At 36.9% G+C, this 22,857-nt stretch overlaps 1 long non-coding RNA gene, 1 other non-coding gene and 2 pseudogenes across 2 annotated transcripts; 3 read left to right on the forward strand and 1 right to left on the reverse strand.

Annotated features, from left to right (window-relative positions):
- Nucleotides 1-2,447: 2,447 nt before the first annotated feature.
- Nucleotides 2,448-2,521, reverse strand: TRNAN-GUU (transfer RNA asparagine (anticodon GUU)). The gene has a single exon. It is a non-coding gene; the product is annotated as a tRNA-Asn (tRNA).
- Nucleotides 2,522-8,774: 6,253 nt separating this feature from the next.
- Nucleotides 8,775-14,555, forward strand: LOC104733889 (uncharacterized; annotated as a pseudogene).
- A 67-nt stretch (nt 14,556-14,622) lies between these two features.
- LOC104733891 (uncharacterized) lies at nt 14,623-15,666 on the forward strand (annotated as a pseudogene).
- Nucleotides 15,667-16,845: 1,179 nt separating this feature from the next.
- Nucleotides 16,846-21,240, forward strand: LOC147932880 (uncharacterized). Its single transcript, XR_015574020.1, has 2 exons — nt 16,846-17,121; nt 20,967-21,240. It is a non-coding gene; the product is annotated as an uncharacterized LOC147932880 (long non-coding RNA).
- The last annotated feature ends 1,617 nt before the right edge of the window (nt 21,241-22,857 follow it).

Raw genomic sequence — 22,857 nt, forward strand, 5'->3', positions numbered from 1 at the left:
TGTCGTGTTTTTTGCTATTTCTCTAATACCCTTTTTTTTTTTTTGGTTTTACCTTTTTGCTTTGAAACAGACCAAGGTTATGTATTTTTTCCACACAAAAAAAGAGTAAGGTTATATAGCTAAGCCCTTTCATTAACAAGTTTAGATCGAGTTTATTATAACTTCTTATATATTGTTTATTATATAAACTATTATGGACTGTGGTTATATAATTATTTCTATTACAATGGCGAAGGTTAATGAAATCATGGGGTATATATGTATTATTCACTTTGTCTACAACCCAAAAATATACACAACCGAGATCAATTAAAACTACCATATTCAATAATGATCGAAATCTTCCTTACTAATAAAATAGTATAAAATTGTGAAAGAGTAAATACTTTTTTTTTACTGCCATATATTCAAAGAGTAAATACTTATTTTTTACTAACAAAATTGTGAAAGCAAATTGTTTCGTCTAGTTCCATATTATTTGTGTCTAGTTTATACGTAAAGAAGGCCAAACTCAGTAATTACTTCTACACTATATGAAAAAGTTTTAAATAGTCGTCGCCTTACTTCTACAAAATATTATTACAAACAGTATAGTATCAAGGTAATAATATTAAAATGTAACAAGATTATTGGAACTATATCTCCTACCATCTAGGCAAATCGGAATATTCGAGACCGGCAGCACCGTGCATGGAGGAGCATGTGACAGATTTTATGTACAGACTGCAAGTCATCAGTTCAATTTTGTTTCATATGATGTCCCCAAAGGGCAAAGGGACCATATCATTTAAACCTAACTACAAAATTTGTATGAGTAAAGGAAGAGTTCCTATTTGTGTGTCTTTTTTTCTTTTGAGCAACACTTAAATGACATGAGTTAAGACGTATAACATGTAACAACTGATCCACCCGTTAATTAAACTAGATATCTAGACATAAACTTATTAGATTAGCGAAAAACAATGATGTCTCTTGTAACAGATGAATGAAAAATGTAAATGATTCAAAATAAACTACTACATCCCTAACGTACATATATGTATACACAATTTTTTTTGTTTGTAATCATAAATTCATAATATATTGTTATAATCATAATAGAGCAAGTTTAATACAGAGGTCAACTAGTCGATAAGGATATTTTTCAATGAAATTTATTTGTTTATTCATTAGGGTAGTTATATTATTCGATTAACAGAACATGAGAGGAGACAAACATCACATGGTGCATTAATTGTCTAACTATTATTTTTCAATCAAGATTCGGCTAAAGCATACTCCTCGACCAAATGGATTTTTAGAAATCAAATTTTCAGTACATATAATCATGGCACTAGCTATATAAACACTATCAAATGCTTTTTGGCCAGGTAACAACATTAATGTTCGTTCACATGGTAAAATGATTTGAACAGATCACAGCACCCATGTAATTCTTATAATCACCACTTAAGATTAATAATGAATTATCTTGCATGTGCATGGATTACATGTATATCTTATATATGATAAATTAAAGGGTAATTTTTCTAAAATTTTTATAGATAAAAAATAAAACGAAAATTGTATCTTTTGATGATAGCTAGAAAAGTCAGACTTACTGAATCTAAAGGGAAAAAATTATATTATAGAAACAAAAAGCAAAGGATGCCAAAAACAACATGAAAGAAAACAAAAAGCTACATTTATTTTTGCGAATACAAACGCCAATATATATCAAAGGAAAAAATAACGTACCAAGTTATGCCAAAATGGATTCATTAGTACGTTTGATAAAATAAAATAAAACAAAATAAAAAACACTATATACTCGAAATAAAAAATAATATAGAAGTAGACTATTGTTTCGTCTTTTTCAATTTAAAGGCTTATGATGATCACCTATACTTATGTTACTACAATCTAATTAATGTATGTTATCGTGAGTTGGTGACTATGCTTTGATTGTGATGCTAAGAGCCACAAGTTAGTGACCTTCAAATCTGTTCACATTTAATTGTTGATAACTACTACTTAACCAACCTAAACATAATTTCCCCACATTTTAATTATTTCTAACGATGATTAGACGTAGCATTGTTGTTTTAATACTGGCATTGAATCATATTTTGGTTTTAAATAGAAAACTTTATCACTTAAATATTATGTTTCTGTGCCCAAAGATTTTTTTTTCTTTTCTAAATCCATTGTTCCGTTACAGAATGGACCAAACGATGTCATTCGAGCAATATACATCAATTAATTTAAAATAATGCGGAATTATCTAATATTCATTTGACTAGTAAAATGGTGTCACATTTTACAAAAAAAAAATAAAAAAAGGAACAAATGCAAAACTGATACACATTTTGGGTACACCTTGCGGGCCTATAATATGCTGTATATATAACATGAATCAGAGTATGGGCTTCCTAAGGCCCAATATCATTGGAAGAGCGAAAATAAAACGCTAGAAGGAGGGGTCGAACCTCCGACCTTGTGGTTAACAGCCACACGCTCTAACCAACTGAGCTATTCCAGCTTCTTGGTGTTATATCAAACATATATAATATAATTAACACAATATTCCTGTGATTAAGGCAGGGATTTATTAAATCCCAGAAGCTGCAACACAAGAACAAACTCTGTCGAAGTGTCAAGTACGTAATGTGGTCAAAGGAAATATTTTTGGCTCTATAATTTGAGCAAAAATTATAAACTGTTGTGTGTCGGCCTAGTTGTGTGATTATGTGGTTCTGAATATCAATACAACATTGTATGATGGTAAGAGTTGGGCCTAACTAAACCTACAAATGTTTATAGATTTTGTGCTGAATTTTATTCCAAAGTTTTTACATGCTTAGTTTAAATCTAATTTTTAACGATGCATGGGTCTAACCTATCGAAATAATATCTATCGATACCTATAACACTAAATGATGCACTGGGACAAATTGAGAGATGGAAGATTCAGTTAGGATAACACCCAATGTGAAAAGGTTATAGAAAGTACAAACTATGCTTATATAATAAAATAAATAATGTATTTATCTATCCATGTGGCATCCCCGTCTAGATGAAGCGGTAATGAAAACAACGTAAGAGCATCCAAGAGGAGGAGAACAAATCAAAACCTAATTCTATTAAGATGCATCCAAACTCTAACATTAGTTTTTGTTGGTGAGTCATACTTAAAAGTCTGTAGACTTTGGTTTGAACTCAAAGCTTACTGAATGGTAGTGCAATTCAAATACCGTTAATAAAACGACGTTGTTTTAGTTGGTTAGACAGTTAAAACTCATTTGTGTAAAAATTAGTCGTTTTATCTATCCATGTGGCATCCCCGTCAGCGAACAATGTAAACTAACAAGATCTATAAATTTGTAGGTTTTAATGTATTTATCTATATCTTTTCCTTTCTTCTGGTGCATCCACGTTAGCATTCTTTCTTTAATACTAGGTTTTGAACCCACGCTACGCGTGAGTTTATTTGATATATTTTGATAAAAATTATATATGATTGATTACAATAATAAAATATTATCTCATGAAAAAATTAAAATTAGTACTAAAGAAAAAATAAATTTCAGGTACACAAATTCTTAAAATATAAAAATCAGTTGGGTTATAAAATCAAATATGATAAAAGTCATGAATATAACTCGACGTCCAGACGAGACAAATCAAACTGATGACCTCACATATCCTAAATCATTTATTTGACCACCAGAAAAACGAAACAATTTTATAATCATGAATTTAACTCGTTTTCATATTTAATTATTCAATGTTTTCTTATTCTTCATATTTTTTCTTGTCATTTTCATTGTCAAATTTTGTGTTAATTGTCATCGTAACTTTTACCGTTTGGTTATTCGTTATACTCTTTTTCTTCTTCTTCCTCGTCAACTTCTTCACATTCTTCTACTGAAAAATATTTTTTTAGACTACCACACAACTTGTTAACCCATCAAACTCCAAGAACAAAATCATTTCTTTTCTCATAAAATTTGTGAAATTCATGAACACCAGCATAGTCAACACATGCACCCAATTATTGACAATTTTATCCATATACTTATTTGGTTTTAGATCCACGCGTTTAGAAACTTCTCAAACCAAAATCCTTACTTGGTTTGTAATATTTTAAAAACATAATAAAATATACTAATAAATATTTATTTAATATGAATCATATGATATATAGAAATATGAGTAAACTATAAGAACATATTAATTATAAATATATAATATCAATTATATTATATCATCAAATAATATCAACCTTATCATATTATCAAATAACCGTAACCATATATAACAGTAACCGCTTGAACCGTAACTGTATTTAAACGGTTCTAGTTAAGGTTACAAAAATCTCTAACCATAACCGATGGTTAATAAACCTTAACCGTGACAACCATAACCCTGGTCATGCCTATGTATAGCTAATAAAACATGTGTGTTTGTCGTCCATCTTTCTTCTTTAAACCTCAAAATTTGACTCAAACATCAAATAAAGGTCTTGCGATGTCAATCCTTCTTCCTTAGACCCAAAAATAAAAAATTAATGAAAGTATATCAACTCATCTATAGAATCATACACAAAAATATGTTTTACAGCTCATAAGAAATAAAAAACACAAATGTAGATAAATAAGATAATTTATGTTTTACATCAATATTTATAATATTTTAAACTTTTAAAAGGTTTCGAAATATAAAATTTGAACCTTCTAAAAAATTTCAATATTTATAATATTTTAAACCTTTAAAATTTAAAACTTATAATATTTAAAACTTTTAAAAACTAAGAACTTTTAAAAGTTTCAATATTTATAATATTTAAACTTATAAATTTTTAAATATTATAATATTTTTTTGAAACTTTTTAAAGTTTTAATTTGATCAAATAAAACACCAGATTAAACAAAATAAAACTTTAAACTTGGACGCCTGATAAATCAAGCTTTCCTGCTCATTCATTGTTGGAAGCATATTAATCTTATTTATACTGGTTTTGAACCATTGTCTAAAAAAATTTCTAGCCGATGTGGAATATTGTGCATAGTTCTTTGATTTCCATAAATTTAAAATTTTCCTTTTTCTAAAAAATTCTGTAAATTTAAAAAATGTTAATGAATGACATGTCAAATCATGATAGTTGTTTAAAATAATTCTTAATATAGAAAATTCTGGAAATTGTACAAAATGTTAATAAGTGATATGTCAAATCCCTATTTGATGTTTTAAATCCTAGGTGGACAGTTTTAGGAGCTTATAGATTCTACTTTTTATTAGTATAGATTTTTAAAATTTAGAAATTTTAATTTTTTAAAAAACCTTTTAAATGTTAAGAAATTTTTAAAATTTGAAAATTATAATATTTTGAAACATTTTTAAAGCTAAAACTTTTAGAAGTTTCAATATTTATAATATTTTAAACTTTTAAAAGGTTCGAATATAATATTTGAACCTTTTAAAAAGTTTTTAAATATTATAATTTCAAAATTTTAATAGTTTAAAATATTATAAATATTTAAAAACTTTTTAAAAGCTAAGAGCTTTTAAAATTTTCAATATTTATAATATTTAAAATTTAAAAAAAATTTAATATTATAATATTTTTTGAAACTTTTTAAAGTTTTAGTTTGATCAAATAAAAAGCCGGATCAAACCGAATAAAACTTTTAAACTTGGACGCCTAATAAATCAAACTTTCCTGCTCATTAGTTGTTGGAAGCATAGAAATCTTATTTATACTGGTTTGAACCATCGTCTAAAAATTTTCTAGCCAATGTGGGATATTGTACATAGTTTTTTTTATTTCCATAAATTAAAAATTTTCCTTTTTCTAAAAAATTATAGAAATTTAAAAAATGTTAATGAATAACATGTCAAATCCTGATAGGTTGTTTAAAATAATTCTTAATATACAAAATTTTGCAAATTTCTAAAAATGTTAATCTGTGACATGTTGAATCTCGATTGGTTGTTTTAAAGCTTAGGTGGACAGCTTAGAAGCTTATAGCTCATACTTTTATTTAGTATAATTTTGGGTTTTTCGGATTGTACTTAGCCCAATATTTTGTAGAGTTAATTCAGGCCCAGCACGATTTTTTATTAACCCGTTGGGGCTGTCTTCTCTAGGCCCAGCACTATGGATTTAACCTATTTTGGCCTTTCCTCCGCGCTGTGTCGAGGATGCTCCATCTCCACCGTCCTCCATCTCCACCGGTTGCTCTTCTCCTTAACTCACGATGATATGATCGTGGCAAGCAAAGAGCCAGAGGCTGCAGAGCAACCGGAGGTGGTGGGAAGGATCACTCGTTCAAGAGCTAAGCAGATGGCCAAGGAAGCTCATGCACTCATAGTTGACGGGTCATTCAACCTACCAAGGATCCAAGTCTTCAACATATCCAACCTGAAGACTTCACCCGGTAATGATGACTAGGTAACTTAGGTGAGAAGTTTGTACTCTTTTTCCCATAGCTGAGTTTTGTCCCAATGGGTTTTCTCAGCATGGTTTTTAATGAGGCAAATAGATCACTACGTCGAGTTATCTAGAAGTCATTACCAAAAGGGGAATAATGTACTTCTGTACTAGTTCAGGCGACTTCTGTAACTACTACAGGTCGTCTAGACGTTTTGCTGTTTTTCTTATTTCCTTAAAACGTCTTGTTGTTTTGGTTTTGCACTTCTTGTTGTTTGGAGTGTCGAGCCCTAGGGTGTTTAAAACCCAAAGCTACGCCTCTTTTGTTTTTTAGCGAAGAAGTTGTATGAACAAGTATTGTCAAACTTTTTCCTCAATTTGATTTCTTGAATACGTTCTTGAATTCTGGGTTTCTATACACTTTGTGATTCAGAAACTCTTCATTTGTTACTATCCATATAATCATCAAACAATCCTCACCATCTCACCATTGTTTTCATCATTCGATCTTCACACTTATCATCACTCAAAGTCATTCGGCCATCATCATCGTCGATTCTCGTTACCATTTACCAGTCATCAGCCTTCATCAGAGTTCTATCCTAGGGAGATCCTATCATGTGGTATCAGAGCCAACTCTGTGCCAAGGCTAAGCGATTCTAAGAACCCTAATCTCTAGAGTTTTTGCTTAATTTCGTTTGTTTAGTTTTAGGGTTTGAAATTTTGAGATTCGTCTGTGTCTAGATCGAGTAGGGTTTAGTTTTTGTTGATTCGTTTGAGTTTAGGAGTTAGTTTTGTGTTGTTTCGAAATTAGACTGCAATTAGGGTTTAATTATTTCGAGTTTGTTCGTTATAGGGTTGGGTGTCGATCGATTCTCTTGTGGTGTCGCTCGATACTAGGTCTGCAGTCGTGTGTTTTTCTTGTTTAGAATTCAGAGTCTTAGAGTTTATTTTCGTTTTTCTCATTCAAAGAACAAGTTACTGCGAGTTTCTTCTTTGATTTGCAGGTACAATGGAGCTATCTCCAGAAGCTATGGAAGCTTTGAATCAAGCCATGTCTAAGCAAATAGCAGAAGCAAACAAGTTAATGTCTATTCAGTTTCAGCAACAGATGGAGCAGCTCAGTAACAAGTTTGAGAAACAGTTCAAAGACATAGCTCAAGCATCTAGTGCTTCAGAACAGAGTTCTACAGAACCGCCTAGTCCTAATGAGGCCCTTCGTTTAGCTAAAGGAAAGGCTCACGTAGGAACCTCTTCCAAGCATACACGGATTAGAACAGCTAAGTCACCTACTGGGGGAAGAGAGACTTGTTTCAATCAGAGGAGAAGCACTCAGGGTACAGAAAGAGAGCAACGCAGAACCGGCAGGGAACATATACACCCACGACGAGCTGAACAAGTAGCTGGGCATCGAATCTACATTGAGTCAGATAGAGAGTATTCTGAAGAAGAAGAAGTTTCAGATCATAGTCAAGAGATAATGAAAAGAAACCGAAACAGAGATCATGGCAGGGATTATGATCCTTTGAGGCAGCAGCTGAAGCACCTTAAAATTCAGTATCCTTCTTTCCATGGAACCAATGATCCAGAAACTTATCTAGACTGGGAAAGGAAGATGGAGTCCAATTTTCAGGTTCAAGGTACTTTTGAGTTGAACAAGGTGAAGATAGCCATATCCGAATTCAATGGCTATGCTTTGTTGTGGTGGGAGCAGTTGGGGCTTACTAGACATCGACAGAGAGAGCCTGCTATCACTACATGGGAACAGTTAGTCACGCAGATGAGAAAGAAGTTTGTGCCTACACAATATCAGAGGGAGATTCTTAACAAGCTTAGGCGTCTCATTTAAGGCACTAAGTCTGTTAGAGACTACTATCAGGAGCTGGAAACACTTATGATCAGGGCTGATCTAAGGGAAAGTGAAGACATGGTTATGTCGAGGTTTCTTGGGGGTTTAAACAGAGAGATTCAAGACAAGGTAGAGTTGCAGGACTATGAGGATGTGCAAGAAATGGTACATAAGGCAGAGCTGATTGAATCGCAGATCAAGAGAAAGGGAGTAAGGTCTACATTCACGCCTAACATGTCCAAGCCGAGGGAGTTCAGCAAACCCGCCTTCACCAAGGACAGCAAACCCGTGACAGCCACAGTCAAAGATGAGGTTAAAATCGACTTCAAGCCCAAGAGTAGTACCTCTACAAGTCATATTAGGTGTTTCAAATGCCAAGGAATGGGGCATTATTCCAGAGACTGTCCAAACAAGAAGATGTTTCTTCTTCAAGAAGGAGGAGAGATTGTGCCAGTAGACAGTTCAGAGAGTGAATCAGAGTCTGAACTCGGTGAAGAAGGTGAACCAGCAGTCATGGGAGAGATGTTGGTAGCACGTAGGGCTTTAAGTGTTCAGGTCCACCCAGATGATAGAGGACAGCGTGAGAACCTATTTCACACACGGTGTATGGTTCAAGACAAGGCCTGCACCTTGATCGTTGATGGTGGAAGCTGTACTAATGCAGCTAGTGAAGAGATGGTACAAAAGCTTAATCTTAAGACTACTTCACATCCAAGACCTTATCCGCTACAGTGGTTGAACAACAAGGGTGCTTTGACAGTTTCGCAGCAAGTGATGGTGAAACTAGCGATTGAGAAGTATGAGGATGAGCTGCTTTGTGATGTTATTCCAATGAAGTCAAGTCATATCCTTTTGGGAAGACCATGGCAGTTCGACAGAAGAGTGTTCCATGATGGTTACACCAACAAGCAAACGTTTGAGTTCAAAGGACGCAAGGTCACTCTTCTACCGCTTACACCCAGTGAAATCTACAAGGACCAGCTTCACATGAACCGCAAGGATACATAGAAAGTGTCTCACAGCCTGTACATCAATCACAGCAAGTTCAACAAGCTATTTGATCCAGATATGACCACATTCATGTTTGTGTACAAGGAAACACTCACCAGTACTAAGTCAGCAGGAGAGCTTCCACGCGAGATGATAGAGATTATAGAGGAGTACAAAGATGTGTTTCCAGAAGAGATACCTCCAGGCTTGCCTCCAATACGTGGGATAGAGCATCAGATTGATTTGGTACCAGGTTCAGCTTTACCGAACAGACCAGCTTACAGAACTAATCCAGTAGAAACTAAAGAGCTTCAGAAGCAAGTAGAAGAGCTGATGAGTAAGGGACATATCCAAGAGAGTCTCAGTCCATGTGCAGTACCAGTATTGCTTGTACCAAAGAAAGATGGTTCATGGAGGATGTGTGTTGACTGCAGAGCTATTAACAATATCACAGTGAAGTACAGACACCCAATTCCGAGATTAGATGACATGTTGGATGAGTTATGTGGATCAATAGTCTTCTCAAAGATAGATTTGAAGAGTGGGTATCATCAGATCAGAATGAAGGAAGGAGATGAATGGAAAACAGCTTTCAAGACCAAGCAAGGGCTCTACGAATGGCTAGTCATGCCGTTTGGTCTCACCAATGCTCCTAGCACCTTCATGCGATTAATGAATCATGCTCTCAGACCGTTCATAGGCATCTTTGTGGTTGTGTATTTCGACGACATACTCATCTACAGTAAAGGTCTAGAAGAACACTTAGAACACATCCGCCAAGTTCTAAATGTTCTTCGTTCTCAATCCCTCTTTGCTAATTTCTCTAAATGTTCATTCTGTACTACTGAGGTTGTTTTTCTAGGCTTTGTTGTCAGTGCAGAAGGAGTTAGAGTGGACGATGAGAAGGTCAAGGCTATCAAGGAGTGGCCAACACCCAAAAACGTGGCAGAAGTCAGGAGCTTTCATGGACTAGCAGGGTTCTACAGATGATTTGTGCAAGACTTCAGTACTATTGCAGCGCCACTTACAGAAGTTGTCAAGAAGGATGTAGGATTCAGATGGGAGGAAGCACAGGAGCAGGCGTTTTCAACCTTAAAAGAGAAGCTTATCTCTGCCCCTATTCTTTTGCTTCCTGATTTTATGAAATCTTTTGAGATTGAATGTGATGCTTCCGGAGTGGGTATAGGTGCTGTTTTGATGCAGGATAGGAAGCCAGTAGCTTACTTCAGTGAAAAGCTAGGAGGATCAACGTTGAACTATCCTACATATGACAAGGAGCTGTATGCTTTGGTTAGAGCTCTTCAAACATGGCAGCATTACTTGTGGCCCAAGGAGTTCGTTATTCACACAGATCATGAGTCCCTGAAGCATCTCAAAGGACAACAGAAGCTCAACAAGAGACATGCCAGATGAATGGAGTTCATAGAGACTTTTCCCTACACGGTTAAGTACAAGAAAGGTAAAGATAATGTAGTTGCAGATGCATTATCCAGGAGGTACACTCTCATTTCTACTTTGTCTTCTAAGCTTGAAGGTTTTGATGAAATAGTAGAACTGTATGACACTGACATCGATTTTGCTGAGAGCTATGGCAAATGCCATAAGTTTGCTTTTGAGAACTATTATAGGCAGGATGGATATCTGTTCTTTAAGGATAGATTGTGCATACCAAGAGGATCCATGAGAGAGCTGCTGATCAGAGAAGCTCACGGAGGTGGACTAGCTGGACATTTTGGAGTATCAAAGACTCTACTTGGACTGCAAGAACACTTCTATTGGCCTCAAATGAAGAAAGACGTTGAGAAGGTTTGTTCTAGGTGCCATATCTGCAAAATGGCGAAGGGTAAGGTACAGCCTCACGGCTTGTACACTCCCCTACCGATTCCTTCTCAACCTTGGACTCATATTTCTATGGACTTTGTTCTTGGCTTACCTTGAACCAGAAATGGTAGAGATTATATTTTTGTTGTGGTTGACAGGTTTAGCAAGATGGCTCACTTCATTGCAAGTCACAAGGCGGACGATGCTGTTATTGTAGCTAACTTGTTTTTCAGGGAAGTAGTACGCCTACATGGAATGCCTCAAGTAATTTTTTCAGACCGAGATACCAAGTTTCTAGGACACTTCTGGAGGACGTTATGGGCTAAACTAGGCACCAAGCTTTCATTCTCAACCACATGTCACCCGCAAACAGATGGACAAACCGAAGTGGTGAACAGGACACTATCTACACTCCTCAGAACCTTAGTGAGAAGCAATCTCAAATCATGGGAGGAATGTCTACCACATGTGGAGTTCGCATACAATCATGCTAAGCATTCTGCTACCTTATTTTCTCCTTTTGAAATTGTTTATGGTTTTAATCCACAATCACCTCTAGACTTGATCCCTTTACCTTTAAGTGTGAAGTGTAGCTTTGATGGCAAAGAAAAGGCTGAACAGGTGAGGAGGATACATGCTAAAGCTAAGGAGAACATAGAGAAAAGGACCAAGCAACATGAGAAGCATGCGAACAAGGGGAGAAAGGAGCTCATTTTCGAAGAAGGAGACTTAGTGTGGATTCATTTACGCAAGGAAAGGTTCCCAGAAGAGAGGAAGAGCAAGCTTCTACCACAAGCTGACGGTCCATTTGAAGTCATCAGGAGGATCAATGACAACGCATATCAGATTGATCTTCAGGGTAAGTACACTATATCATCAACATTCAATGTTTCTGACTTGCTCCCTTATTATGCAGATTCCGATTTGAGGACAAATCCTTTTGAAGAGGGGGAGGATGATATGATCGTGGCAAGCAAGGAGCCAGAGGCTGCAGAGCAACCAGAGGTGGTGGGAAGGATCACTCGTTCAAGAGCTAAGGAGATGGCCAAGGAAGCTCATGCACTCATAGTTGACGGGTCATTCAACCTACCAAGGATCCAAGTCTTCAACATATCCAACCTGAAGACTTCACCCGGTAATGATGACTAGGTAACTTAGGTGAGAAGTTTGTACTCTTTTTCCCATAGCTGAGTTTTGTCCCAATGGGTTTTCTCAGCATGGTTTTTAATGAGGCAAATGGATCACTACGTCGAGTTATCTAGAAGTCATTACCAAAAGGGGAATAATGTACTTCTGTACTAGTTCAGGCGACTTCTGTAACTACTATAGGTCGTCTAGACGTTTTGCTGTTTTTCTTATTTCCTTAAAACGTCTTGTTGTTTTGGTTTTGCACTTCTTGTTGTTTGGAGTGTCGAGCCCTAGGGTGTTTAAAACCCAAAGCTACGCCTCTTTTGTTTTTTTAGCGAAGAAGTTGTGTGAACAAGTATTGTCAAACTTTTTCCTCAATTTGATTTCTTGAATACGTTCTTGAATTTTGGGTTTCTATACACTTTGTGATTCAGAAACTCTTCATTTGTTACTATCCATATAATCATCAAACAATCCTCACCATCTCACCATTGTTTTCATCATTCGATCTCACACTTATCATCACTCAAAGTCATTCGGCCATCATCATCGTCGATTCTCGTTACCATTCACCAGTCATCAGCCTTCATCAGAGTTCTATCCTAGGGAGATCCTATCACACGATCCATGCCGTTTCAACATTTGATGCCGTTTCAAGTCTTCCAGTCCTCTACTTATCCTTCCATGTCTTCCATCACAATTGCTGCTGTTTCGTTCGTAACTGTTAATTATGTTCTTCCATCTTCTCTAATTTAATGGACAGTCCACTACTTCTTCCTTCAATTGTCGTAAGTCCTTCTGTTATATAAACCAATCTCTTGCTATTGTGATTTAAGGTCGACTTTATATAAACCAATTGGCTAAGGTCTGCTGGTATGTGTTGGCTTTTGCTCTGTTGTGGAGTGATTTTGAAAAATATGTCTTCACCCAATTTTTTACTATTTGGCCACATGTTATTTGCAGAGCTTGTAGAATAATTGAGGTAATAGAAGGCCAAATGTTGTTTATTTTAGTTAAGCTACGTGCTGATGCTATCTTCATGATGCTCAACATATTTTCTTTGCAACTACTAAAGTGAAAGTGTAGTGATGTATTTGAATTGTGGTTGGTTATTTGTAGGTTGTGGCGATTGTCAAAACGTGCACTCCAAATGGTCTAGGTGATGTCATGGTGACTCTTAAGGTAGAAAAAACATACCAGTGTGAATGGTTTGGTTTCTTTCAAGCACCATTTAACATGTGTCTCAAATCAATGTGTTTCTCTGGTAGGATCCCAAAGGAACAGTTGATGCCAGTGTGCACAGAAAAGTTATCTCCGAGAGTGAGTTTGGAAGAGATATACGAGTTGGTGCAGTGGTTATACTTAAGCAGGTTTGTTGTTTTTATTAAGGAGATAAAACAAATCTCATGGTTTTGATGTTGCTACTGTGTTCTCATTCACTTTTGGTAATTCAATGGAGAGGGAAGAAGATATACTGTTTTTCAGGTTGCAGTCTGCGCACCTTCACGGTCATCAACCTATCTTAACATAACACTGAAGAACATCTCCAAGGTATTTCTCTGGTTTCTTCATTGGAATATATTTACATCTTCATTAGACTATATGAACATTTCTGAACGCTAGAGAGTTTTCATTCACAGGTTATCACAAAGGACACTCCTGTTTTACAAAAGCAGAACGATTCTGAAATGGGTGCCAAAAATCATGTTCCTGTGAATGGTAAGTGAATAAATTTCTTTTGAGCTTCTTCCACAGTTTTTTTATCAAGAAACTCATACCTCTAATTTGGTCTAACAGAAAACGAGGAAGATTTGCGATGGCCTAAACCCAAAGTGTTTAGCGTGGAGCAAGGAACTACCCAATGGATCATGAACAATCTTAGAAAAAATGCTAAAAAAAGCAGTGAAGCACTCAATGATGTAGAAATGGTAGAAATTAATCCAGCAGAGGGAAGCAACTTATGTCCAGAAAAGAGTGTGACCAAGAATCATTGTGAAGTTAGAATGGAGCAGACCCATTTGGGAAAACATAATTCAATCAGCCAAACAGAGGCAACTGTATGAAGATGTAGCTACTGAGACGGATACAGGTGATGGCATCAGACCCGCAAAACAGATCAGAAGAAGTCCTGATGAGCAAGAGAGTGTAATGGGAAATTCTGATGAAGTTACAACTCAAACTATGGTCCACAAATCTCAACCGATGGCATCAACAAGCTCGGTGCCACAGTGGACGGACGAACAACTTGAAGAACTCTTTGCTTTTGACTAAAATGGACAGATTAAATATCTTTTGATGTAGCAACAATTCCACTTTTTCAGATAGAGAGCAGGAAATAGAATGTAAAGCAGTTACCAAACTTTTACAAAGCCTTAGTGTAAACTCTTACTTTTGGACTTACCAAATTCATAGCATAGCATCCATGGTACTTCTATTCAACTTGTTCTTTCTTTGTCTTCATTGAGTTATATAAACCAATCTCTTTGCAATTTGCTACTCTTAAACCATTTCTTTTGAGTTTTTTGCTTTTTTATCTTCTATAAGTTTCTTACTTCGTTGTTACAAAGGTACTAATGGTGGATGGAAATGGAATACTTCATCCATGAGAAATAAATACGAACTTTCTCTGTTTACCTTAGTTTGTAAGTTGCATCTCAAGATCTGTAATTTACGGTGTTGGATGTTTTTGTGTCATAGGATTTGGTTTGGCATGTCATTTAGGTGTTCTTCTCACCTCCCTACCATTGGGGTCGGAAAGAACGTACGAACTTCTCAGAATCTCTCTTTGGAACCGTTTTTGCTTGTGTACATCATATTGTGCCATCGGTCATTACTATTGAACATATATTTTGTAACATTTCAGCTGCATCATGTGGATGGTCTGAATCAATTTGAGGTGAAACTTCAGCTCAAAGAAAACAAGCATGAGCAAGTTATCACTTTGGTAGGGAACTCTGGATTTACTTGGGGAGTAGTAAGTGACTTTGCCTTGACATTTTCTGTCTATAATATGCCGTGTCTCTTTGTTTATACTATGTTCTATTAGTAGTGATTAAATCACTTTAAGTAATGAAACTTCTCCATTGTGGTTTTGATATCTTTTGTAAGGAAGTGAATTTAATGTTCAAGTTTTTAAAATTACTTTCAACAGGGATTCCGTCCAACTCTGAGTTCTCTAAAGCCCATATACATTTCGGTTGGCCATCGCATATCACTCGACTCTGCTGTTGAAATTGTCAAAATGACCTGCAAGTACCGTGTTCCCGAACCTATTAGACAGGTAAGTGATACTTTTAGATATGCCAACAAACAGATAGTTATTTTGTGAAGTGGAAAAGTCTTTAAATATTAATATACAGACTACTATATGCAGGCAGATATGAGATCAATAGCATATCTCCAGAAGCATCAAACTGAGCCTTTTAAAAGTACTTGGACTGCGACGACCGGATCAGGTAGCTTCTGATGTTTTCTCCACCATTCTAACCCCATCATATTGTTAAGTTCTGATAAGTAGCTCACATGTCCCTTTACTTCCTTTTTTCTACTAGACTGAAGCTTAATCTCTCGAACGAGGCATTGAACACTATTCCACGTTACATAGAACTCTCCAAAGACTTTACTTCGATGGATAGATCACGTCGCTGAAGCCCCGCCCTAATTCTCTCCTTCATTTATCTAATTGACTCGAGAATCGCAAGCTAAACCAAGATAATCAATGCTGTATTCAATACATTGGAATGTTCTTTACATACATACCGTAAAGCTTAGTGTAAATAGAAAGAGTAGGAAAAATGGTCTCAGGTCATGGTATTATTTTAAGTTGTTTGGGGACCTTTTGTGATATTGGGAGATTTCACTAGTAAAAAAAATTTGTATAGCTACGATAGAGTAACGATTTCGTGGCTAATTTCTAATATTAGTCACGAACTCTATATGTGATAATTTCGTGACTAATTTGAGTCACGAATTTCATATGTGACAATTTGGTGACTAATACAGTCACAAATTGAATTCGTGACTAAATCGTGACTATATATTGTCACAAAATTATTGCATAACTAAATCATAGCTTATTAGTTACGAAAAGCCACCAAATTTCAGTAACTATTTAATTTTTATAATTATATCCAAATTTTAAATTATACCCTTAAAACAAAATTCAGATCATTATATTCACCTAAAACTAATATTTAGACCACTTACATACATAATTTACATAAAATCATTATCTAAAAGCTAAAGATTATCAAATTTTTAACTCCAAACCAAAAATTTAATCATTATAATAAATTAAATCATATAATAATTAAATTTTTTAATTTAAATCATCATTTTCTAAATTATAACTGTAAACCATAAATCATTAGTAAACATATTGAAAAAAAATTAGATAATAAAAACATATAAAAGATGCAACAAAAATACTAGATTTTCATTATATATATATATATATATATATAAAATTACTAGCTTCTCATTGGTTGTTCCACAAAGGTGAGGATCACTATCTAATTAATCATCCACCGTTGATGAGACTAAATCTAACGGACACCAAACTTTTTTTTTCTTTGTTTCCTGAGTAAAAGCAAATTGTCTCTTCTCTTTTTTTTTTTTATTCTCTTCTTCTCCATTCATCTGGTACGCCTTCTTTTCTTTCTCTTTCTTTTTCTCTACTTGTCTAAATCTTTTCTTTGATTCATTTTCTTCCATATCTCGCTGTTCTAGCCTCTGCCACCGCTCTTTTGAGCCACCGTTCACCACCACCACAGAGTGAGAAGCACAATCTTGGAGAAGTTCAACGGCGTTGTGATAGAGTCCGATCCGATCCAAGTTTCGTTTTCTGCAATTTCTTAAACGACAACAACAACGAGCCCATCACCCTGCAGCCACCACCATTTTAAAAAGGAAGAGCAAGAAAGTTTCAGATTTTTTTTTTTTTTTTTTTTTTTTTTTTTTTTTTTTTTTTTTTTTTTTTTTAAAGGGGATATCGGTATATTGAAAATTGTAAGAGAGTACAATAGTAGGCTCAATGACAGCTCAAGCACGATCTAAACAGTTGACCAGAAACAAAGGAGGGTTAAAAAGACTGGAAATTTGCGAACCAGAGGTAGAGAAAGTGTTCTTCAGAGGGAGTGTTTGATCTTGCAGATTTGTCGAGGGCAATCAATTTTCTCCTAAGAAGTAGCTGGATTTCTTTTTTCATCCTATCCGTGGAGCGAAAGTCAGTAGAATGAATTCTTGCGTTCCTCTCTGACCAGATGAAATAAACTAGGGCATGGAACAGAAGCTTGCAAATCACATTGAGTCTCCCATTTGTTGTAGGTCTCTTTATCCAGGAGAGGAATCCATTGTAAGAGCTTGGCAGTTGAGGGAGAAGATGCGCAAAGAAATCAAACCATAAGACCTTGGAGTAAGAGCATTGGAAGTATAGGTGATCCCTTGACTCTGTCCCAGCAAGACAGAGGAGACAAGAATCAGGAACTTGCAGATTCCAGCTTCTCATTCTGTCTCTTGTTGTAAGTCTGTTTAGAGTTGTTAACCAGACCATGAAAGCCATTTTTGGTATGCGCTCCTTGAACCAAACCTGAGTGTGCCACTGAACTTGAGAACCAACAGGGTGGAGATGATTCCATGTTCTCCTTGATGAAAAATTACCATGAGTTTGATCCGATGTTAGTTTCCAAGCAAAAACATCGTCTCCAAGAGTTGAGTTAGGAGTTGTTTTGTCCTGTAAACAGGATCTGAGCAATTGTAGTTGAGCATTCCTTCCACGAGAAATGGTCCATTCACCATTCCTTGAAGCTCCAGCAACTGTTGAAAGAATTCCAATACCAGAAACGCGAGGACCATTCTCTCCAATAATTTCGATCAACGGTCCTAACCCTGTCCAGTTATCATGCCAGAAGAGAGTATTGTTACCCGATTCAATGTGCGAGTGAATAAAGGGTCTTGCAAGAGCCCTTAGCTTCACCAATCTCCTCCATATCCAGCTTCCAACTGTTCTAAAGTCAGCAGTCCAGAAGCATCTACCTCTTATAAGATGCTTCTTAACCCAAGAAACCCACAGCGAACCAGCTTGAGAAAAGAGTAGCCAGATGAGCTTCAACCCGAAGACTTTATTCCAGCCTGCCAATCTCTTCAGACCAAGACCCCCCGTCGATTTAGGGGAACAGACAACCTCCCAGGAAACCTTAGCTCCTCTAGCACTGTCCGCTACACCCTTCCATAAGAAGGCAGAGCAAAGTCTCTCCAACTGCTCCAGGCACTTTGATGGAAGTAAGAACACTGAAGACCAAAAATTAATAGTGCTATTGATCACCGATTGCAGAAGTTGAAGCCGACCAGCAAAGGATAGATGTCGATGAGTCCAGCCAGATATTCTCAATTTTACTCTTTCAATTAAAGGCTGATAATCCGAGTCAGAGAGCTTTTTTGTAATGAGAGGAACCCCAAGATATCGAACAGGCAGAGAGCCATGCGTTAGGTTTAGTCTTGAGGCTAGAGACCGGATGACATTCCTGTTATCACCATCAAGAAAAAGACAAGATTTAGCCAGATTGATACCCAGTCCCGATGCTAGCTTGAACTGCTCCAAAATTCCCAAGATTCCAACCAATGATGATTCAGACCCATCAAAGAAGACTAAGAGATCATCAGCAAAGCTCAAATGAGTGATCAGAGGATCTGTGCACTGGGGATGAGGATTAATCCTTCCCTGAGCTACAGCCATGTCCAATTGTTTCGATAAGATATCCATGACCAAGGTAAACAGAGGCGCAGATATGGAGTCCCCCTGTCTCAGGCCTTTTTTGCCCGGGAAGTAGCCTATTAGTTCACCATTGAGTGCAACAGAGAAGGAGGGAGTAGTGTAGCAGGTTACCAACCAATTGATGAAGGTAGAGGGCAGTTCAAATGCTTTTAGTATGTTGGTGAGAAAAACCCAATCCACATTATCGAAAGCCTTAGATATGTCAATTTGTAGACAACCTCGAGTTATTGGCCCTGGTTTGTGAAAGTCATTGACTAACTCTGAAGCCAATAGGACGTTTTCACAAAGCAATCTTCCTCTTATGAACGCAACCTGATTCCTTTGCACCGCCTGGTCCGTGAACAATTTTAATCTCCTTGCCAGAATCCTTGAAATAATCTTGTAGATGGTGTTGCAACAGGAGACAGGTCTGAAATCCCCTAGCTTTTCAGCCACTGTAATTTTTGGTATGAGAGCAATTATCGTTGCATTTACTTGCTTTAAGAGCTTCCCAGTGATAAAAAACTCCTTGACTGCTTCCAAAACAATCGGTCCAACCGTTCCCCAATCATTTATGAAGAAGTCTGCAGTAAAGCCATCAGGCCCGGGAGCCTTGTTTCTCGGGAGAGAGAAGAGACTTGAAGTTATCTCCTCTGGTGAAGGAATCAGCTGAAGAGAAGCTGCCAGCTCCGCACTACACCTGAACTGGGTTAAACTCTGTATGTCAGCAATTGTCAATGGTTGCACTGTGGTGTTCCTGGTTCCAAGAAGCTTTTGGTAAAATCCAGTTATCAGATCCTTAAGGTGATCTATCTGAGTGATTCTATCCCCCTGGTCATTGAGCAGACCAGTAATCTTGTTCCTGATCTGATGAGCTTTGACAGAGTTGTGGAAGAATTTGGTATTAGAGTCGCCTTCAGTATACCATCTTATCCTTGACTTCTGCTTAAGAAACGATTCCTCAGCTGAGGATAAGAATAACCACTTCTTCTTCATAAGCTTTTCCTCTTGAAATAGAGACTGAGTCGGGTTGGTAAGAATTTGAGACTGGATTCTCATTAGTGCTTCTTGAGCTTCTGCTGTACGGGCTTGGATGTTACTAAAAGCTGTTCTGTTGAGGGCCTTGCAACTCAACTTAACCTCCTTAAGCTTCTGACATAGCCTAGACATTGCGGAGCCAATATGATCTTGCCCATTCCACGCATTCTGTATAAGAGAAGGATAATCAGGGTGACTTGTGAAATAGTTGTAGAACTTAAAAGGTACTTTCCTTCTCTGCCTATCATTCGAGTGAGAAACCAACATAGGAGAATGATCAGAACCACAGGGGGCATCATAAAACACATTGGAGTGGGGATACGAATTTATCCAAGATTCATTTATAAGACACCGATCCAGCTTCCTAGTTATGGGATTCTCCTCTTGATTGTTGTACCAAGTATGATTTGCACCTGAACCAGCCAACTCCAGAAGATCGCAGCTGTCTATGCAATCTTGGAATTCTGCCATTCCAGCCAAAGGTAGTGGATAAGGATGTAGAGAATAATGATCCTGCGCTCTAAGAATCTGATTAAAGTCGCCGAGAATCAACCAAGGGTGGTTCCGCTGAGCACCATACTGATAAATCTCCTCCAAGTCAGACCAAAGCTCGCGCCTAGCCACCATACAGTTTCTCGCATAAACGAAAGAAACAGTACAGGAAAGATTCGTAGATGGATCAAAAACCCCACAAGTAATGACCTGATCCGTCTTTTTGAAGATGATAACATTCAAAGAGGGTTGCCAAATGAGCCAAATCCTACCATTAGGAGCAGTAGAAGAGTAGTTGCTGACTGACCTCCAACCTGGAAAAGTGTGTGCCAAAATATGGTCCGCATTCTGTTCCTGGACCCTAGTTTCCAAAATACCTCCTATAAGAGGCCTATGCGACAAAACCCAACTCTTAAGTTGATGCTGCCTTGAGGATGAGTTGAAACCCCTTGTATTATAGCAAAAAATCTTCATCATCATAGAAGGTTTCAGATTTTAGATCTGTTGTCAAACGAAATCCTCACCCTCCAGCCACCACCACCTTAGAAAAGAAGAACAAAAAATCCAGATCATAGATCCTTTGCCCACCGAAACCCTCACAGTCGATCTACCACCAGATCCGACGCCCCAAGACCACCGGAGAGATGACGGAAAAAGCATATCTATTGAAACATTCTTTTTATTTATTTTCGTTAAAATCATTATGCTTTTGTAATAAAATTATTTTGTTTTATAAATAAATATTTTTCAGATTTTAAATCTTTTTTTTTTATTAAATTTATATAAGAAAGTCACGAATTACTCAGAATTAGTTCGTGGCAAAAAAAAGCCATAAATATTAAAGTGGCTGTTTCGTGACAAACCAGCTACGATACACGCGTGACTAAACCGTGGCTAGACAGCTTCGGAAAAGCCACGAAATAAAAAAGTCACGACCCTATAGACACGATTTTTTTTTTGTGACTACTCGTGACTATTTCATCTTATAGCCACAAATTTTTTACCTCAGCCACTAAATTTTTTGTGTCTATACATATTTTTTTTACTTGTGTTTTGGGGTTCTCCACAACAATTTCAGTGGTCTTTGGTTTGGTATTTGTAACACCCGCAAACCATTTTCTTGGAATTTTGGTGAGGGTGTCGATCGACACCACAGGAGGTGTCGATCGACACTGGTTGTGGCCGGTTCAGTCGGTTCGTTTTTAATCGTCCGGTTTGCGTGGTTGGTTTAGGAAACCCTAAAATCGGGTTTTAAAAGGGGAACTCGACCTTTCTCTTCCCTTTTGGCCGTTTTTGAGAAAAGAAAGAGAGAAAAAGTGTTCTTGAGCTTTTGGAAAGAGATTGAGAGATTCCTTGCTGTTCTTGAGAGATTTGGAGCTAGGAAAGAGTTAGAAGCTTGCTAGGAGGCTTGGATTCGTTGTTTTTGGTCTGAATCTTCCTGCAAAGAGGTGAGTGCATGACCATAGCTTATCTAAGCTAAGATCTCTAGATTTTATGTGATTTGGTGCTTATGTGGTTGTTTCTTTGAGTTCTCTATGGTATTTCGTCGCTGTTTTGGCTGGGTTTGGCTTCTAGGAATGCATGGAGCGGATTGGAGAAGATTGGAAGCGAGATTCGGAGTTTTTGATCGAAGGAAATCGCTGCTCGGCATTAGTGTTGGTCGACACCTGTTGGGGTGTCGGTCGATACCAACGCGAGGACGGCTCAAGACTTTGGCGAGTGTTGATCGATGCCATGTGGAGGTGTCGGTCGACACAAACTAGGGTTTTCGGGAGTGTCGGGCAGGGTGTCGGTCGACACCAGATTGTCATTGTCGATCGACACCATCTGGTGTCGGTCGACACCCTTCATTCAGCTACGACGGATTGCTGTATGCTTTGTATAATGCCTGGTTTGTTTTATTGATTGTTGTTTGTGGCATGTAGAGATCTTATTGCTTGTGTGTATAGCCCAGTAGATGGGAGGATTGCCTCACTGAGTGTTTATCAAATACTCATGCATCTCAATTTGTGTTTGTGGTGCAGGTAAGGGCAAAGTGTGATCGTGGAATCAAGGCAATGAAGAGGAGGATGTTCTAGGGACTCGATTGGATGTTGTCTGGCATTACTAGGCTGTTAGAATTGAGTCGTTATCAACATTGCTAGGTTGCCGGTTTCATGTTTCTTGTTGTTTGGTATTGGGATATTGCTTATGCTATGATTATTGGATTATTATTGGATATTGTTATTGTTATTGTTCTTCCGCTGTTGATTGTGATTGTGGTTAGGTGGCTAGTGGATATGGGACCACTAGTTGTAGTTTATTTATATATATTATTATTTATTATTTATTAAAAAAAAAAAGGTCGGTTGTTTCATTTTGGTATCAGAGCCCTTA

This window comes from Camelina sativa, chromosome 12 (genome assembly GCF_030686135.1).
Source record: "Camelina sativa cultivar CO46 ecotype springtype chromosome 12, ASM3068613v1".
Lineage (NCBI taxonomy): Eukaryota > Viridiplantae > Streptophyta > Magnoliopsida > Brassicales > Brassicaceae > Camelina > Camelina sativa.